The sequence below is a fragment of the Micrasema longulum genome, unplaced genomic scaffold, assembly GCF_059751315.1.
Source record: "Micrasema longulum isolate JH-2025_06_02 unplaced genomic scaffold, ASM5975131v1 h1tg000509l, whole genome shotgun sequence".
NCBI lineage: Eukaryota > Metazoa > Arthropoda > Insecta > Trichoptera > Brachycentridae > Micrasema > Micrasema longulum.
The window spans coordinates 328,581-340,521 of NW_028277706.1; the positions used below are offsets into that span (position 1 = coordinate 328,581).

Genomic DNA, 11,941 nt, shown 5'->3' on the forward strand with positions numbered 1-11,941 from the left:
CAACTGTTTTCTTTATCCACCCGGAGACATAAATCGTTTGAAGCCAGTAAAGAGAATAACATTTTATGATAAAAAAAGGTTCGTGTTAAAGGCGAGAATGGATGGAACAATAGCCGTTAAACTACTGGGAGTTTTACTCAATTCTGACCTATCTCTTGACGCTCAAATTAGTAGAACGATAAGTTCATGCTTCTACCAGCTGAGACAAATTAAATGCATACGCAAAAATTTGCCGGTTGATGCCGCCCCTCAATTAATAAATGCGTTTGTAGTGTCTAGAGTCGATTATTGTAATGGTATCTATGCAGGTCTACCAATGAACAAAATGATTCGCCTACAATCTGTATTGAATGCCGCAGCGAGACTTATTTTCGGAATCTCTAAGTTCAATCATATCACTCCACTACTTCGGGAACTACACTGGTTACGTTTTCCACAGAGGGTCGAATACAAACTCTGTTGGCTTATGTATAAGTCACTGCACAACTCGGCTCCGGAATATCTAAGGGAACTATGCATTCCAAATGAACTAGCTGACAGGCGTCTCACGCTTAGATCAGCTACGTCTACGGCGAGAGGAAAAGTTATTATACCTCTACGCAAACAGCGCACTAAATTTGGTGAGCGCGCATTTGCGGTCGCAGGCCCTATGGCATGGAATGCTCTCCCAGCAGAGGTGCGAGGCTGTGAAAGTGAAGTGATGTTTCGGAAAAAACTTAAAACCCACTTGTTCTCTAAATCATTTGAATAAATCCGTAGCACGTGACAACAAAATAAAATAAATTATTTTAATTAAATTGCAGGTTTGAAAGCTTCAATTAAATTAACTTAACAATAGAATCACCATGTAAAGCGCCCTTGAGGTATTTTATTACAAAAATCGCGCTATATAAGTTATCCACAATAAATAAATAAATAGCAGAGGAACTAACCTTTTCTTTCTCAGTACTTGCAATATTTAATAGATCAGTCTAATTATCTGGACAGATTGTGTGTGGGTTACTACTTGCTGGATAGTAATAATTATGATAAACTTTTTATACTAAGAATAACTTTTACTGTTGTCAGAGGAAAAGTGCAGTGAGCAAGATACGGGATTGTCTATGACTAACAAAAGGTGGCGGATGTGTTTGTCATTTGTCGTGTATTTTTCGCATTTATAAAAGTGATTTGTAAATAATAACGTATTAATTTAGTGTAATCCGTGTCAAAATAATTTTATTTAGTGTTGTGAATAATTAATATAAGTATTAATTAGTTTATTTAATTTGTATGTTAGTTTATCCATAACCTTCCACTCAGGTAACAATACAATCAGATATATTATTTTTACCTTGCATATTTTATTGTATTTTTTTTTCTTCTTAAGTTCTATTTGGTCTTAGAAAGATGAACGAAATAGAAAAACCTCCAGATCCTCCAGATGGGTCAAGTTCTGACTCGTCTGGTGGCACAATGGAATCTGTTCCGGACGCCACTGAATTCGTAACTGTGGTCTCAAGGGCCAAAAAACAAAGGTTAATAAAACCAAGGAAGTCGAGTTCTGACTCAGACCGCGTCCTTCCTCATAAATCTCCCAGCTCACGACCAATTGTTTCTGCAACCCCAACCACATCGCAGGATACAATCACAGTAACTCCAACTCCCACACCTCCAAACAAAACACAATCCCGCATGTACAACGGAATGGACCGAGCTCCGTTCATCGTACATGTCACCAAATTCCAGGTAGATTGCGACACCCCAACCAACCTTTACGATATTGACTTTGGTCGCTTCCTCCATAAGAATAATATCCGGACGGTCTGGAACGGAATTAAATCTGTCGGCCGTAACCGAGTGTCTGTGGAGTTTAAGACAGCGAACGAAGCCAATTCGTTTGTCAAATCAGAAATTCTGAAAACAGCGAAATATAACGCATTTGTACCTACTTTCCAGGTTACGAAACAGGGTGTAACCAAAGGTATTCCCTCACACTGGTCCGAACAGGACATAGTGGAGAATGCTGAGGTACCCCACGGGTTTGGTAAAGTAATAAAGGCCCGACGACTGAATTATCGATCGAGAACAGGTGACGTAGTCGAATGGAAACCTTCCCGCACGGTTGTCCTGACTTTCGACTCCAAGGCACTCCCATCCCACATCTCAATGTTCAATGTCTCACTCCCCGTAGAGCTCTACGTGTTTCCGACTATCCAGTGCTACAAGTGCTGTAAATTCGGGCACACAAAAACCATCTGCAGATCTTCCGCACGCTGCTACAAATGTAGCTCTCCACATAATGGGGAGACCTGCACTGTAGCGGAGAATGCGCAAAAATGCCTAAACTGCTCTGGAAATCATTCAGCCATCAGCAAGATATGTCCAGAACTGAAAAGGCAACAGAACATCAAGCATACAATGGCCGATAAAAGCATCTCGTATGTTGAGGCTTCTAAGATGTATGGAAGAGCAACGGTTTCATATGCAGAAATCGCTTCCAAAGCGCCAATTCCCCAAAGACCCAAAGACCCTGTTAAACCTAACCCGTTAGTGTCTTTCCAGAAATCAGTGGAGAGGAAGTCGAAATCAGGAAAACTTCCTTCCAAATCCAATACTCCCAAACCTGATTCCTCCCTCCTTTTTTTCCCGAATGGACAACTTCCATTTGTGTCCAATGGAGGTGCTATCCCCAGCACAGGTTCATCACCCAATACATCATTAATCTCCACACTCCTAAATCTACTTCTCTCACTCCTTCAGAATAATCCTGAAATACCGTCCAACGTTGCCCACCAACTTCAACATATCAATTCAATTTTACATACCCACAATGACTCCTCCGATGAGGATTCTACAGTGGAACGCCCATAGCCTCCTTAATAAAAAAGAAGATCTTCTTCATACCCTGCAAGAAGAATCTATCTCTCTCGCGGCCATTTCGGAGACGTGGATGATCCCGGGATCTAATGCCAGGTTCCGGGGGTTCCATTGTCTCCGGGATGATCGCGATGATGGGAGGGGTGGGTCTGCCCTTCTCATCAAAAACTCCCTTCCCTTTACCCCGGTCAACGTCAAGCCTGCAGGTTGCCCTTTTCAAGTGACGGCTGCAAAGGTTAATGACTTGACTATCCTATCCATCTATATTTCCCCATCCAATAAACCTTCAAAGTCAATGCTCCTCTCTATGTTCCAAAAATTAACTCCCCCGTTCCTTGTTCTTGGAGATTTTAATGCTCATCACTCCCTGTGGGGCGCTCCGACATGCGACAGAATAGGAAGAGACATTATTGATCTTTTAGATGAGGTGAACATGTGTGTTCTTAATGATGGTTCCCCAACTCGTCTCCAACTCCCAAACCAACGACCCAGTGCTGTAGATTTATCAATCTCCAGCGCTGGAATAACATCATCACTGCATTGGTCCATCAAGGAAGACACTCTTGGTAGTGACCACTATCCCATATTAGTCGACATCATGTTCAGCTATAGACATTGCCAAAGTGGCCTATCCCCTGGGGGAAGGCGAAGACCGAGATACATTACGGAAAGAGTTAAGTGGAAGAACTTCTCTGATGACATTGAACTCAAAGTGAACGAGCTGCCCATTCCGACGAAAGAAAATGTAATGAAATGCTATGAAGCATTATCATCATACATTGTCGAAGCAGCAGACAGACATGTCCCTATAAAGCAAGGAAATAACAAAAGTAAACCTCCTCCCGCCCCATGGTGGGATAGCGAATGTGCGGATGCAGTTTTAAAAAGGAAAAGACTAGCCAAAGTCTACTCTTTAAACATGAGCCTGAAAAATCTATTGATTTTCAAACAAGCAGAAGCCAAAACAAAACGCCTGTTAAGAAACAAGAAAAGGGAAGGATGGAAAAACTTTTGTTGCTCTTTATCGCGAGATGTGCCAATATCGATCGTTTGGAGCATGATACGCAGATTTAGAGGTTCTTTCACTCCACCTGTGAGACGTCCTGAGTCTCTTGGGTGGGTTGAGGAGTTCGCCAACAAGTTAGCCCCGCAGACTGCTAATAACTGGAATGAGTCTCCCTATTGGTACCAGTTTACTGATAGAGGCTGGTTGGATCATAGCTTTAGTTCAGATGAACTGAAGACTGTTCTGACACGGCTTAAGGACTCAGCTCCAGGGATCGACGGTATCTTATATAGCTTCATACAACATAACAGTGACCTTACCCTCTCCTACATCCTATCACTGATCAATATGATCTTTGAATCAGGTAACATTCCCCCTTCATGGAAAACCCAATCCATCATTCCTATCCTTAAACCTAACAAGGACCCAAATTTTGGTACTTCCTACCGCCCCATAGCCCTCTCCTCCACACTGTTGAAAGTTGCGGAACATATGGTGAGACAACGCTTGGACTGGTTTGTGGAGAGCTCGAAAATTCTCCCAGAGTCTCAATTTGGATTTAGGAAAAGAAAGAGCACTATTGAAAGCGTATCGGTTCTGACATCCGATATCAGAGCCGCTCTGACAAATAAAGAATTCCTAATCGGTGTCTGTCTGGACATAAGTGGAGCATATGATAATGTTATAATACATATTCTGGAAGCTAAAATGCTACGAATTGGAATCCCGCGAAAGCTCACTTCTTTTATAGCAAACTTGATTCTCTCCAGAAAGGTAGAAATCAGTGTTCGCGGTCATGCTGTGGTGGAGAGAGAGTTGAGCAAGGGACTACCTCAGGGCTCTGTCTTGAGCCCGATTCTCTTCAATATCTATACGCATGACATCAGCGGAATTGTTCCCTCAGAGACAAGTTTGCTTCAGTACGCGGACGACTTCTTCATGTATGCATATGGGAAGGACCCAAAGAATCTGGAAAATGTACTAAATTTAGGTATGAGAAATATCAGGAATTGGTTAGTGGATCATGGTTTAGACCTGTCGACTGGTAAAAGTAATGCCATAACCTTCTGTAGACAGCGAAAAATCCCAACCATAAAAATTCAGCATGGAGATGAGATAGTCCCTTTTACGACCCAGATTAAGTTCTTGGGAGTAATTCTGGACACTCATCTTACATGGAACTCATACATAAATCATATAGTAAACAAGTGTCAAGCCGGATTGAATACGTTAAGAGCAGTCTCGCGAGTATGGTGGGGAAGCCACCCTTTTATACAGAGACTTTTTTATACTGCGTATATCCGGAGCCATCTCGATTATGCCTCGTTCCTTTTAGAACCATGTTCAAAAAAGAATCTCCAAAGACTCGACCGGATTCAATCCCAAAGTCTGAGACTAGTCATCGGAGCAATGAAGTCCTCTCCAATTAACGCTTTACAGGTAGAGGCCTCTGATGCCCCACTCGGAATGAGAAGACAATATTTGGCGGATAGGTTTTTGCTAAAATGCTCCGTCCAAAAGAGTAACCTGCTCCTCAAAAAAGTAAAATCACTCTCTGATAGTGTGACGTCATCATCTTTCTGGTCCCATAAACCGCTCCCTTTACTTGTCAACAGCTTTATTTTTTACAAATCTTTTGAATTTAACATCAACCCTAAAGACCTTCTTCCCCTTTATCGTTTTCCATTTAAAGTTTCTATATACGCCCCAAATATTGAACTCACATTTGGAGTTGAAAGCCACCTACAGCCCCGGTGTACATTTAACCGTATTCGGTCGTCAAGATGGATAGGTTGGAGAATTATCTACACTGATGGATCTCGGTCAGATTCGCCAACCCACACGGGTGCGGCCATATATTGTGAAGACGACGACTATCAAAAGTTGTACAAATTGCACAAGAATGCTTCCGTATTTACAGCGGAATGTATTGCAATCCGAGAAGCTGTCAAATACGCTTTAAGCTCACAATATAGCAAGTTTCTTATCCTGTCGGATTCCCTGAGTGCCTTACAAAAAATCAAATCCCCTCCATCCTCTTATCCCGAGGATGAGCTCTGCGTGGAAACTCGATTTCTTCTATCTTTATCAGAGGCATCCAATAAGAGTATTGTTATGTCCTGGATCCCTAGCCATTGTGGTATTCCCGGGAACGAAAAAGTGGACGCGTTAGCAAAGGAGGCGGTCCACTCCGGGGATCCTGCCTATAGTAATTTACTACCACTAGGTGATCTCCTTGTTATGACGAAGGAGAAGCAACTTCGCACATGGCAAGAATATTGGGTAGCCTCCTCCCAAGCCAAGGGTAAACATCTTTTCAAACTGAAACCAAATGTATCAGAAAAACCTTGGTTTTCCAAAGTGATTCTGAACAAGTTTGAAACATCCTCCATATGCAGAATGCGCATTGGGCACTGCTGCAATGGTTCTCACCTGTTCAGAATCCATGTCCGGGACTCTGCCATTTGCGAATGTCAGCTAGATGAGGAAGATTTAAACCATATTTTTCTTGGATGCCCCATAAATGATTGTTATCCTGATTTCCTATCCGACCTCTCTGATATTAATATCCCATTCCCTATTCATATTCTAACTCTCCTAAATATATAAAATCTTATGTAAATATCTAGTTGTAAATGGTGTAAAGTTGTAAATATGTTTTATTATTATATGTATATATTATATTTAATACTAACATACTAACTTGTACATATTATATTACTAAAACATGTGTATATATGTAAAAAACAAAAATACTCGACACTGGCCAGAACACCCGAATTGAGAAGTGAAAAGGCCAGGAAAAAAAACGAAGACGATGAGCAAGATACAGTTAAAATAATGTCTTCAACAGCGTAAAATAAAGTTGATCATTGGCGACCATTAATTTCAGCCTGGTCCATTTTAAGTGCTTTTGATCTGAAGAGCCAAGCATTAAGTTCTTGACCTTTGGGAGCATGGGAACATTGTTGCGGACATTTAAGAGAAACATGTTACTTTTGGGCATGTCTTCTGTAATTTTGCGACGTCTTGTATCCTGAATTAATACCTGTAATTTTCTTCAAACTTCATATAAAAACTTTAAAATACCGTAAAACGCTGCAACTTTTCCTACCGGCCACAACTTTTCCTGTTTCGTTACGATTACGATATTTCGCATTTGATTGGCTTTTTCTCACTTTTTACCATTTGGTAGTAATTTTTCATTGTCCTGGCAACACCTTTTTTATTTTTCATAACGCCAACTCCATTGTTGCGCTCTCAGTTGAGCGATGAATGTCGGCAGGAGGAGTCGTGAAATTTTGGTCTCCTAAAACTTTTAAAGTTCAAGAAAAACCAAAAGTGTTTTTGAAAAGTAAAACCGTCCCGGGGTAAGAAAATACTGTATATTTTTCGTATTGTTTGATACTTTTATCAAAAGTACACGATTTCATCAAAAAAACTTGCTAGGCAATGTTGTGCAGTGTTTTGAAAACACGATTTGTACTTTTTGCCTGGTTCTAGGGTTATCACTAGTAGTCAACGTGCTTTATCTTAAATTTGATTTTTTCATTTAATTTAATTTTTTTATTAAACGAAATTTGAATTTATTTGACTTTATATAATTTACCCGGATAAAGTTTTTTTCGTTTATTTCTAGTAATACAAATAAACTTTTAATTATGATTTAAATATGACACACTACTTATATAAGTGTTCGAAACATAACTTAATTCAAAGTTTATCTCTATCGATGATCGTTATAATAAGTTTACAAAATATCTCAAATCTATTGATAAAACGATATTTCGAGGACAAATTGAATACTAAAAATTATGGAAATCTTAATTCTATTGCAGTTATGTGAAAAATGGCAAACAATCAACAGCGAAGAAGGCGTAGAGTAGGAGCTCGTAGTTATTCTGATTACTCGAAGGAAATGCTGGAAGTTGCTGTAGATCTCGTTCGAAGAAAAATTATTTCATCATACGAAGCAGAAAAGCAGTTTGGGATCCCACGTCGGACAATTAGCAACAAAGTCAAAAGCGTACATAATAAACCATTTGGTCGACCTACAGAGTTTTCAACTGAGGAAGAAGCTCACATAGCGGACGTGGTGAATATTTCAGCAGAATTTGGTTGTCCTCTTTCTCTTTTAGATTTGCGTATTGTAGTTTACAACTACCTTTTAAAAAGTGGAAAATCTGCTCTTTTTAAAGGAAAAATGCCTGGTGAACGCTGGGCCCGTTTTTTCTTAAAACGACACAATTTTTCACAAAGGGCAACACAAAATATAAAACGAAGCCGTGCTGCAAAAACAGTAGAGGAAATGGACGAATACTACAGAAATTTGAAAATTTCTCTTAAAGATGTTCCCACCAGTAATATTCTCAATTTTGATGAGACAAATTTAAGTGACGACCCCGGATCTAAAAAATGTATTTTCAAAAGAGGCACAAAACACCCAGAAAGGGTAATTAATGCAAGCAAAAGCTCAGTATCAATCATGTTCAGCGGAACTGCTGACGGAATTTGCCTACCACCTTATGTGGTTTACAAAGCAGATCATTTGTGGTCCAAGTGGTGTGAAAATGGTCCAAAAGATGCTAGGTATAATCGCACCAAATCTGGATGGTTCGATATGATTTGTTTTGATGATTGGTTCAAGACTATAGTTATGCCATGGGCAGACTCTCGTGACGGCGTAAAACTTATTATCGGCGATAACTTGGCATCTCACCTAAGTGTCGAGACAATTCAAATATGTCAAAGTCAAAACATTAGATTTACTTTTCTTCCAAAAAATGCTACACACCTTACTCAACCACTAGACGTGGCATTTTTTGGACCAATGAAACGACATTGGTGTGAAATTTTAACAAATTATAAAGCTGCACACATCACTACAAGCACAATCAACAAATGTCATTTCCCGCAGCTACTGCAGGAGCTAATGTCAAAAATAAACATTACAAAAGAGATCAACATATGTAAAGGATTTGAAGGATCCGGAATATTTCCTTTCAATCCCTTAAGAGTGACATTAAAAATGCCAACACTACAAGAAGAAAATTTTCGTCAATTTGATGCTAGCCTTTTGGAGTTTTTACAGCAAAATAGACAATCACAACCAATAAAAACAGGCAAAAACAGCAAGCTTCCAGTCATACCTGGTAAATCTATTTCAACTGAACAAGCAGAAGAGCTAGCTAAAGCTAAAAAAATAAAGAAGGTTACGAAAATAAATACACAAAAAGAGAAAAAAGACTCAATCTTTTGTTATAACATGCTAATTTTATACTTAACGGTATTTTCAGCAAAATAAGACTATTATTAGCTTGTTTGGTTTTAAGCATATCTAGTTTTTTTAAATATATTCTTAGTGGTTTCTAAAAGTAAAAAGTAACGATGTTGGTTAAACAGTTAGCTATTTTTGTTTTTCGTTTTATTTTTTACGTATGTTTGTTTAGTGTCATAGCTTTTAATATTGTTCCTACTTTGTGTTGCTGAAATTTTAATTACCTGCCTAAAAAGTAACTTTAGGTTTGAGAGAGAAGACTACCTATTATTATAGATATAATAGACTGATATTAATACCTACTGTTACCAACTTTATTTAGATTTACTTCTGATTATTTGTTTAACTTAGGAAAAAATAGAAATAAAAGTGGAAAAAAAAAATCTTTTTTTGGCACAACCCTACACTTACCGACATGTTTGTATGGGAAGTTTGTGGTACCTGCTACAACTCTCCCCATTAGCTGTGAATAAAAATCTATTTCCTTAATGGCAATCATTTGACTGCCGGGGTCAAGCACAGCGACTCTTGCATATGGAAAAAAAATACTATAAAGAGAAACATTATATTTACTGAGGTATTCTTCGAGGCAAAGTTGCGCCTTTTGCACACAACTTTGCCTACGACTTTGAATGCATGTAATTAGGAAAACTTGCAAGATTTAAAAGGATTTGGAACTTATACGGCTAGGCATTAGGTCCGTCTTCCATCTAAAACGCATTAACAGCCATAATAATAAATAGGTTCAGAGATATCTACAAAAAAAGTCAAAATTGCGGCAAAGTTGCAGCGTTTTACGGTATATAAATTATTTATGAAAAAATATTTTCCTCAAAAACAAATACTATTTTTACTAATATATGACTAAAAGAAGATTAGGCAATAATTCAGTTAAGTTAATCAAGGCCGACCTCATTTTGTGTCTCTAATGTCATTTATTGTGCGTGGGAAGTGCTCTACACAAAGTGTTTTTAAGATTGCTGCAAAGTGTTAACAAATTTCTCGTCCATTGAAATGAAAACCAAAATGGGAACCATTAACCATTCCGTCCTGTGAAAGTGTCATCTAAGATCTACCAGTTATTTATGAATAGTTGAAAACGAACATAAAATTGAAATGTCTGGGTAAGAAGAATGCTACCATTATTTGTATTTTTTATCATCTAATCATTCATAAAAAAAAATTGAACAATAAAGAAATGTTTTTGAAAACATGCCTTCTCCCGCCTCCGGTTTTATTATTTTTGACAACTACATACTACTCGTTACAAGCAATAAAATAATCTCAAATTTATGTATTTTGTTTTGGTAGCCATGAACATTCCATAGAACAAGTGGTAAGAAGAATACTTCTTTGGTTTGTTCAGTCTACCGCTAGTGTTGTTTATTACAGATTTATGGAATGTGTCGATTAATCCGTAACGTAACCGATCTTTGTAACTAAAATACATTCACGGAGACTGGACTGCTGAACACGTGCAAATCACGAGCCCTCTGTGTGATATCATGTGATTATCGCATTTCACACAATGATAAAATAACATAAGGTGGATCGATATTTATTGTATTTTATTATCTTATTATATTTCTCTATCTACTTATCGATATTATATTTATTAATTTAATGCCAACTAATCATCTCTTGATTTCAATCTGCAAGATTTTTACCTAAGAGGAGCCGCGAAAAAAAAAAATATATACGAAATAATAAAGTAAATGTCAATCCACCGTAATTTTATACTTGGTAAATGGGTCATTTTTTGACAAGTATTACCTACTAGTTAGTTTATTTGGAAATTAAAGTAATAATAAACTCTCTCTAAATATGTATATATATATAAATACCAGTTTTCTTCATAACATCATCAAAATATAATTAAAATGAAATTAAATGATTTGTTGAACACTTATTAGTATTTGGTAACGTAATAATAATTTAAATGTTTAAAATAACATCTAAGTGCTTTTCGAATTAAAAACCTAATATTATTATTATTGTGACCTTCTGAGCGATATAATCTGATATCTGTATATTATTTGCTTTATTGTGCTGAAAAATCAGAAAACGTCTTAGCGATGAATAAAATCAAAATTTTAATTAAGATTTTCCTTATTTTTAGGTTGAAATTGATAAACAATTCATTTTGTTCACTAACATGATCACTTCTTGAAATTTAAAATCGCTCAAGTGGCTGGCCGTTTACGATATTTGATATTTTATCTAAAAATACTGTTCATTGAATGCAGACGTTTTGCATCCTGAATAAAAAGTAATCATGTTAAACGTAATCGTAAACATTTAAACACGTAGTTCAGTATCAAGAGAAAGGAGTTGTTCTGTAAAATCGATAATAGTGCCGTTGCTTACATCACTAGTCGCTGTCAAATAAGTCATATTGTGTCAAATGTCAAGTTGTCGTGTGCCTCCGGCAGTGCGGTGTGTTTTTTGAACGCTTTGGGCAGGTTATCTGTGTCAATTTCAATAGTGTCCGTATATTTAGTATATTAAAAAGATCTCAGTCGTAATTTCAAATGAATGTAAGTTTTTTTATGCAAATTAACATTTATGTGAACTAGGTACTTATACTTATTAATATAATTCTAATATTCTCTATAATTTCACCTGTTATCCATTGCTTATCTACATCTTTTTACTGTTTTTTTTTATAATACTTGGTATCTTTGTTACATTTGTTTGAATTGTGCAGAATTTTAATATCCCTTAAGTGGCTTATCATTCATCATAATAATATGAACACTAAAACGCTTGAAAATGAATGTACATTACTTATTTGTTAG

At 37.3% G+C, this 11,941-nt stretch overlaps 1 protein-coding gene and 1 long non-coding RNA gene across 2 annotated transcripts in view; both read left to right on the top strand.

The window, feature by feature from the left end:
* The first annotated feature begins 7,128 nt into the window (after window positions 1–7,128).
* Window positions 7,129–9,073, top strand: LOC148280954 (uncharacterized). The gene is made up of 2 exons (XR_015822462.1): window positions 7,129–7,236; window positions 7,705–9,073. It is a non-coding gene; the product is annotated as an uncharacterized LOC148280954 (long non-coding RNA).
* A 2,469-nt stretch (window positions 9,074–11,542) lies between these two features.
* Nadsyn (NAD synthetase) overlaps window positions 11,543–11,941 on the top strand; it is a 65,587-nt gene continuing 65,188 nt past the window's right edge. The window contains exon 1 of the mRNA XM_088227544.1: window positions 11,543–11,680. The gene's annotated coding sequence lies outside the window, so the exon portion shown is untranslated. The remainder of the gene's footprint in view (window positions 11,681–11,941) is intronic.